General features: G+C 56.1%; 1 long non-coding RNA gene across 1 annotated transcript; it reads left to right on the top strand.

Annotated features, from left to right (window-relative positions):
• Window positions 1–2,211: 2,211 nt before the first annotated feature.
• On the top strand, window positions 2,212–8,133 carry LOC119968702. Its single transcript, XR_005461187.1, has 2 exons — window positions 2,212–4,579; window positions 6,606–8,133. It is a non-coding gene; the product is annotated as an uncharacterized LOC119968702 (long non-coding RNA).
• Window positions 8,134–8,922: the final 789 nt, after the last annotated feature.

Consider the following 8,922-nt stretch of genomic DNA (forward strand, 5'->3'; position numbering starts at 1 on the left):
ATCACAGGCCATGTGTGTGTGTGTTCACTATCACAGGCCATGTGTGTGTGTGTTCGATGTCACAGGCCATGTTTGTGTGTGTTCACTATCACAGGCCATGTGTGTGTGTGTTCACTATCACAGGCCATGTGTGTGTGTGTTCACTATCACAGGCCATGTGTGTGTGTGTTCGATGTCACAGGCCATGTGTGTGTGTTCACTATCACAGGCCATGTGTGTGTGTGTTCGATGTCACAGGCCATGTGTGTGTGTGTTCACTATTACAGGCCATGTGTGTTCAATGCTCTGTTATCCGTCACATTTGAGTGTTGAGCTGTGGGCCCCCTAGTGAGCCTCTGTCACCAAGACAAAGCACCGTACTAATATCCTAGAAACCTACAGTGTATCAGCATCCAAAATGCATCTTCTCCGATCATTTTTTAAAAGCACAATAACTGTTTCCAATTAGAAAGTTGTGGCATTTCCAGATACGGAACATCAGGCCTCAAGCTCTGAACAGTGAACATCACTGATTCTGGGCAGTGAAACCGATGGATTGAAGTGGAACTAAATGCACCCTACAAAGACAGATTCAGAAGCTCTTAGAACTGTTCACAGAGGGTGAGAGGTAGTGGAAATGCTTAAACCACTGGTTTAGACCCTCTATTGTGCCTTTTTGTGCAGTTAATTCAGCGCCAGAGAGACAGCCCAGTACAGCTGCATGTTACCAGGTGCCTTGCCCACCTGAGGGAACTGCAGAGAAAAGGGAGTGGGGATGTTTGTGAATCTTTTCAGTTTTGTGTTTAACTATCGCAAACATGACCCATCACTGGTTGAGAAAGGACACACTTTTCAAAGCTGGAGCTAGTTTCATTCTTCTTCCTTCACTGATCCCACATTTGACAGGATGATGGTCCCCACCTCTCTAAATGGATTAACGCGGTATTTGTTAATTCCATGCTTTGTATTTATATGAACTTGTTACCCACAAAGTGAAAGCTGTTTAGGCTCCCTTCATAAACCTCCAAATAAAATAGTGACAATTATGTAGCCTGGTTTGGAGTGAGTGAAGTCGGCTGTAGTAGGGTATTCAGCAAACACAGAACAAAGAAACACGGTGGCTTTCAATTCCTGTGAAAAGGTGAGAATTGGCCTTTGTTCGTAAACTGCAAGATTGTATTTCAATGAGGATTAAATAATTTACATTCATGGGCAATGCTGTTGCTAAATCTGATCTCAAATTACAATGCGTGATTCGATAATTTGGGTGGTATTTCAGACCAGCAGCTTGTCCTCCCCGGGATTCGCTGCTTGTAGAAGTAGCTTTCACATTTTACAACTTTAAAAATGCTGTTTTGTCTTTAATGTGAGCTGGTGGACCTCGGATTGGGTTTGTGTGCAGTGCATTGCTGCTTGAAATGTTAGATTCACTAAAATCTGAAGCTGAATTTAATTTTGATTAATGTGAAATTAGACACCAGAAATCTCTAAATGAGGAATCTGCTTAATTCCACCTCTGTTCTGGGTAATGAGTTCAAGTTTCTCCCCATTGTGCCGCCTCAGAGCGATTGTTTCACAATTGAATAGTGTCACACAGGGAAAAAAATGGTCTAGTGGGACACTGGGCAAAGTGATTGTTAACCCTGGCTCTACATTAGCAGAGGAATGCAAAAGGCCTTTCCTCATCCACCCCCAGCACCCACACAAACACCCCCCCCCCAGTACCCACACCCCCCAGTACCCACACCTCCCCCCAGCACCCACACACCCCCCCAGCACCCACACCCCCCCAGCACCCACATCCCCCCAGCACCCACACCCCCCCCCAGCACCCACACCCCCCCAGCACCCACACCCTCCCAGCACCCACACACCCCCCAGCACCCACACACCCCCCCAGCACCCACACACCCCCCCAGCACCCACACACACCCCCAGCACCCACACACCCCCCCAGCACCCACACACCCCACCCAGCACCCACACACACCCCCAGCACCCACACACCCCCCCAGCACCCACACACCCCACCCAGCACCCACACACACCCCCAGCACCCACACCCCCAACACCCACACCCCCCCCAGCACCCACACAGACACCCCCCCAGCACCCACACCCCCCCAGTACCCACATCCCCCCCAGTACCCACATCCCCCCCCCCAGCACCCACATCACCCCCCCCAGCACCCACATCCCCCCCCCCCCCCCCCCCCCACCCAACGGTGGCTCTCCATCGACATTTTGTAGGCAGGTGTATGTAAGTATAATTTTGTTTCCTTTCATCTGTAAAGTTTTCATCTTTAAGGAATCAATGAATAGATGGGAGAGGGACGATAGGAGTGGGATGGACAAGGTGAGAATGCTTGGGTGGACTTGGAATGGGGAGGGGAGAAGAGGACACTGCAAAGGGGAGGAGGTAGGAGGGCTGAAGAGAACAGAGGTGAAGGATGAGAGGAGGGTGACGGGAACAAGGAGCAAGGGCAGGGTTTGTGGGCGTGGAAGGAAGTGATGTGTAGGGGCAATAGGAAGAGAGACTAGAGGAGAGGGCAGATGGAGTGAATTGTTAAGCTAATTGGGCACTTATTCTCTGAAGCATTTTCATTTAGAATGTGTGAAATTGTGGAGTTTGATTTGCTGACGGTTCGATCAGCACCTCATCCTTCAGAGTAACTCCCGAGATCCACAACTCATCCTTCAGAGTAACTCCCGAGATCCACAACTCATCCTTCAGAGTAACTCCCGAGATCCACAACTCATCCTTCAGAGTAACGCCCGAGATCCACAACTCATCCTTCAGTGTAACTCCTGAGATCCACAACTCATCCTTCAGAGTAACTCCCGAGATCCACAACTCATCCTTCAGAGTAACTCCCGAGATCCACAACTCATCCTTCAGAGTAACTCCCGAGATCCACAACTCATCCTTCAGAGTAACTCCCGAGATCCGCAACTCATCCTTCAGAGTAACTCCCGAGATCCACAACTCATCCTTCAGGGTAACTCCCGAGATCCACAACTCATCCTTCAGGGTAACTCCCGAGATCCACAACTCATCCTTCAGGGTAACTCCCGAGAATCACAACTCATCCTTCAGGGTAACTCCCGAGATCCGCAACTTCCTGATGACCATCAGCCATGTCTCAGTGAAATGAAAGTAAACCATTCCAATTGGTGAGCTGAACAAGATGATGACAAGCATTGCCCAGTGAGGGACTGAGCTCCATACACAGAGCACAGGAGGATCCCAGCCCTGTATTCATTGTGCAGATGGGAGATTACGATTGGTCCCCGCTCTGAGGCTGAGGAATGGTCAGAGCTATACTTGCTGCTTTGCCTTGCGAGTGGAATGGGGCTCAACACCAACTCCATTGATTTATGTAAATACAAATGATCAGGACTAACTCCAGGCTCTGTACTAGTGGGCTGGGATAGACTGAGATTCCGAGCAAAAGACAGGAGTGAGGCAGAGGAGAATAAGGAAGACATGAAAACCACAACAGGGAATGCAGTGAGGACAGGAGTGAAATTCAGACTGTTCTGTATGTCACTCATCATAATTCCAGGGATCAATGTCCAACCATAGGGGCTGGTTTAGCTCACTGAGCTAAATCGCTGGCTTTTAAAGCAGACCAAGACAGGCCAGCAGCACGGTTCGATTCCCGTACCAGCCTCCCCAAACAGGCGCCGGAATGTGGCGACTAGGGGCTTTTAATAGTAACTTCATTGAAGCCTATTCGTGACAATAAGCGATTTTCATTTTTTCTTTTTATTTTCATTTAAATCTGGGCCACAGATTGGCAGACAGCAAGTGATGGTGATTCTAACCACAGGTTTTAGACCGTATCCAACTCCACACCTGGTCACCAAATATCCCACCTCCCAAATGTGTTGAAGGAGAAACACTGGAATATTTTGACCATTTTCCCCACCTTGGTAACCTCCTCTCTCAAATTGCCCTCAGAGACGAGGTCAGCCCTCCAGCTCAGTGACAGGCGAAACACCGGCTCAGCTCCCCAGCTCAGTGACAGGCGATACCCCTGGCTCAGCTCCCCAGCTCAGTGACAGGCGATACCCCCGGCTCAGCTCCCCAGCCCAGTGACAGGCGATACACCGGCTCAGCTCCCCAGCTCAGTGACAGGCGATACCCCCGGCTCAGCTCCCCAGCTCAGTGACAGGCGATACACCGGCTCAGCTCCCCAGCCCAGTGACAGGCGATACCCCTGGCTCAGCTCCCCAGCCCAGTGACAGGCGATACACCGGCTCAGCTCCCCAGCTCAGTGACAGGCGATACACCGGCTCAGCTCCCCAGCCCAGTGACAGGCGATACACCGGCTCAGCTCCCTAGCCCAGTGACAGGCGATACACCGGCTCAGCTCCCCAGCTCAGTGACAGGCGAAACACCGGCTCAGCTCCCCAGCTCAGTGACAGGCGATACACCGGCTCAGTGACAGGCGATACACCGGCTCAGCTCCCCAGCCCAGTGACAGGCGATACACCGGCTCAGCTCCCCAGCTCAGTGACAGGCGATACCCCCGGCTCAGCTCCCCAGCTCAGTGACAGGCGATACCCCCGGCTCAGCTCCCCAGCCCAGTGACAGGTGATACCCCCGGCTCAGCTCCCCAGCTCAGTGACAGGCGATACCCCCGGCTCAGCTCTCCAGCCTAGTGACAGGCGATACCCCCGGCTCAGCTCCCCGGCTCAGTGACAGGCGATACACCGGCTCAGCTCTCTAGCCCAGTGACAGGCGATACACCGGCTCAGCTCCCCAGCCCAGTGACAGGCGATACACCGGCTCAGCTCTCTAGCCCAGTGACAGGCGATACCCCCGGCTCAGCTCCCAGCTCAGTGACAGGCGATACACCGGCTCAGCTCCCCAGCTCAGTGACAGGCGATACACCGGCTCAGCTCCCCAGCCCAGTGACAGGCGATACACCGGCTCAGCTCCCCAGCCCAGTGACAGGCGATACACCGGCTCAGCTCCCCAGCCCAGTGACAGGCGATACACCGGCTCAGCTCCCCAGCCCAGTGACAGGCGATACCCCCGGCTCAGCTCCCCAGCTCAGTGACAGGCGATACCCCCGGCTCAGCTCCCCAGCTCAGTGACAGGCGATACACCGGCTCAGCTCCCCAGCTCAGTGACAGGCGATACCCCCGGCTCAGCCCCCCAGCTCAGTGACAGGCGATACCCCCGGCTCAGCCCCCCAGCTCAGTGACAGGCGATACCCCCGGCTCAGCTCTCCAGCCCAGTGACAGGCGATACACCGGCTCAGCTCCCCAGCTCAGTGACAGGCGATACCCCCGGCTCAGCCCCCCAGCCCAGTGACAGGCGATACCCCCGGCTCAGCCCCCCAGCTCAGTGACAGGCGATACCCCCGGCTCAGCTCTCCAGCCCAGTGACAGGCGATACACCGGCTCAGCTCCCCAGCTCAGTGACAGGCGATACCCCCGGCTCAGCTCCCCAGCTCAGTGACAGGCGATACACCGGCTCAGCTCCCAGCTCAGTGACAGGCGATACCCCCGGCTCAGCTCCCAGCTCAGTGACAGGCGATACCCCCGGCTCAGCTCTCCAGCCCAGTGACAGGCGATACACCGGCTCAGCTCCCCAGCTCAGTGACAGGCGATACCCCCGGCTCAGCTCTCCAGCCCAGTGACAGGCGATACACCGGCTCAGCTCCCAGCTCAGTGACAGGCGATACCCCCGGCTCAGCTCCCCAGCTCAGTGACAGGCGATACACCGGCTCAGCTCCCCAGCTCAGTGACAGGCGATACACCGGCTCAGCTCCCAGCTCAGTGACAGGCGATACCCCCGGCTCAGCTCCCCAGCTCAGTGACAGGCGATACCCCCGGCTCAGCTCCCCGGCTCAGTGACAGGCGATACACCGGCTCAGCTCTCTAGCCCAGTGACAGGCGATACCCCCGGCTCAGCTCCCAGCCCAGTGACAGGTGATACCCCCGGCTCAGCTCCCCAGCTCAGTGACAGGCGATACACCGGCTCAGCTCCCAGCTCAGTGACAGGCGATACCCCCGGCTCAGCTCCCCAGCCCAGTGACAGGCGATACACCGGCTCAGCTCCCCAGCTCAGTGACAGGCGATACCCCCGGCTCAGCTCCCCAGCTCAGTGACAGGCGATACCCCCGGCTCAGCTCTCTAGCCCAGTGACAGGTGATACCCCCGGCTCAGCTCCCCAGCTCAGTGACAGGCGATACCCCTGGCTCAGCTCCCCAGCCCAGTGACAGGCGATACACCGGCTCAGCTCCCCAGCCCAGTGACAGGCGATACCCCCGGCTCAGCTCCCCAGCTCAGTGACAGGCGATACCCCCGGCTCAGCTCCCCAGCTCAGTGACAGGCGATACCCCCGGCTCAGCTCCCCAGCTCAGTGACAGGCGATACACCGGCTCAGCTCCCAGCTCAGTGACAGGCGATACCCCCGGCTCAGCTCTCTAGCCCAGTGACAGGCGATACACCGGCTCAGCTCTCCAGCTCAGTGACAGGCGATACACCGGCTCAGCTCCCAGCTCAGTAACAGGCGATACCCCCGGCTCAGCTCCCCAGCTCAGTGACAGGCGATACCCCCGGCTCAGCTCTCTAGCTCAGTGACAGGCGATACACCGGCTCAGTGACAGGCGATACACCGGCTCAGCTCCCCAGCCCAGTGACAGGCGATACCCCCGGCTCAGCTCCCCAGCTCAGTGACAGGCGATACACCGGCTCAGCTCCCCAGCTCAGTGACAGGCGATACCCCCGGCTCAGTGACAGGCGATACACCGGCTCAGCTCCCCAGCTCAGTGACAGGCGATACACCGGCTCAGCTCTCTAGCCCAGTGACAGGCGATACACCGGCTCAGCTCCCCAGCTCAGTGACAGGCGATACACCGGCTCAGCTCCCCAGCTCAGTGACAGGCGATACCCTGGCTCAGCTCCCCAGCTCAGTGACAGGCGATACACCGGCTCAGCTCCCCAGCTCAGTGACAGGCGATACACCGGCTCAGCTCCCCAGCTCAGTGACAGGCGATACACCGGCTCAGCTCTCCAGCCCAGTGACAGGCGATACCCCCGGCTCAGCTCCCCGGCTCAGTGACAGGCGATACACCGGCTCAGCTCCCCAGCTCAGTGACAGGCGATACACCGGCTCAGCTCCCCAGCTCAGTGACAGGCGATACCCCTGGCTCAGCTCCCCAGCTCAGTGACAGGCGATACACCGGCTCAGCTCCCCAGCTCAGTGACAGGCGATACACCGGCTCAGCTCCCCAGCTCAGTGACAGGCGATACCCTGGCTCAGCTCCCCAGCTCAGTGACAGGCGATACACCGGCTCAGCTCCCCAGCTCAGTGACAGGCGATACACCGGCTCAGCTCCCCAGCTCAGTGACAGGCGATACACCGGCTCAGCTCCCCAGCCCAGTGACAGGCGATACCCCCGGCTCAGCTCCCCAGCCCAGTGACAGGCGATACCCCCGGCTCAGCTCCCCAGCCCAGTGACAGGCGATACCCCCGGCTCAGCTCCCCAGCTCAGTGACAGGCGATACCCCCGGCTCAGCTCCCCAGCCCAGTGACAGGCGATACACCGGCTCAGCTCTCTAGCTCAGTGACAGGCGATACCCCCGGCTCAGCTCCCCAGCTCAGTGACAGGCGATACCCCCGGCTCAGCTCCCCAGCTCAGTGACAGGCGATACCCCCGGCTCAGCTCTCTAGCCCAGTGACAGGCGATACCCCCGGCTCAGCTCCCCAGCTCAGTGACAGGCGATACCCCCGGCTCAGCTCCCCAGCCCAGTGACAGGCGATACCCCCGGCTCAGCTCCCCAGCTCAGTGACAGGCGATACACCGGCTCAGCTCTCCAGTTCACGGACAGGCGATACACCCGGCTCAGCTCTCCAGCCCAGGACGAGGGGGAACTAAGTCTTCTACAACCTGCAGCAGTGAGCATTTGACAGTAAAGAGCTCTGCAAGTCAACAAAAGTCCTACTGTACAGAGTTGTTGTTAAGCGAGACCTGGACTCTTTGCCAACAAAATGCAATGAGCGTCAAAGGCTGCAGCGTTGACCATGACTGGAAGGGATTGCTGCAATCATTCAGAATGGCAAGATCTTATCCATCAAGCTGCATCACACTTATAGTTCCCACGTCTTGAACAATGAGGCATAGCAACAGCAAAGAAGGAAAGAAAACAAAGCAAATTCTGCACTTGGGTTGCCACTACCTGGTGGGTAATCCTGCCCCATGTGGCCAAAGATCTACAGGTGGAGTATCGGCCTGTTCAATCACCTGATCTGTCACCAAGAGGAGACGTCATCCTCAAATTGAGGCAGAACCAATTTAGCCTCGGTGAAGGGTGTGTTTTAGATGATAACTCGGAGTGTAATCCCCATTGTAGAAGTAGCAATTCAAGGTGGTCAATGTACCGTCATCGAGTAGGGTTGTGATTTAGATGCTGTGGGCTGAGTTAGCCAATCTCTCTCAGGACTGCGACTGGACTAAGGAAGGGCAAAAGTTAGCCCAGATCCCCATTACGAATTGCTGAGTAGTGAGGCATGCTGGAAGGGGAGGGTATGTAGTTAGTGGAGGAACAGGCTTATTAGCGATTACATTATACCTGTCTGTACAGGCCCACATGCTAATAGCAACCCCTATAAGACATGGAAATGTGTGGCACTGCGGAAATCTTAACAGGATAGATTGCAAAGTGCAACATGTGGGCTGCGGACAGCAAAGGGAAATTGGAGGGCAGAGTGGTGATGACCCTCACAGTTCAATAGCCTGACAAGAAGGATGTGCCCAGCAATTTCACATAAATTAAAGAGATCTATCAAAGTGGTGACTCAACTGATGTCTGCACCGTGCGAACTGCAGTCAGTAACAGGAGTTTCCAGCACATTCTTACACTCATGACAAGTGGCTACTCGCCCTGAGCTGCTGACTGCCAAAATGGGGACAGGAGCCTATT

This window comes from Scyliorhinus canicula, chromosome 7 (assembly GCF_902713615.1).
Source record: "Scyliorhinus canicula chromosome 7, sScyCan1.1, whole genome shotgun sequence".
Lineage (NCBI taxonomy): Eukaryota > Metazoa > Chordata > Chondrichthyes > Carcharhiniformes > Scyliorhinidae > Scyliorhinus > Scyliorhinus canicula.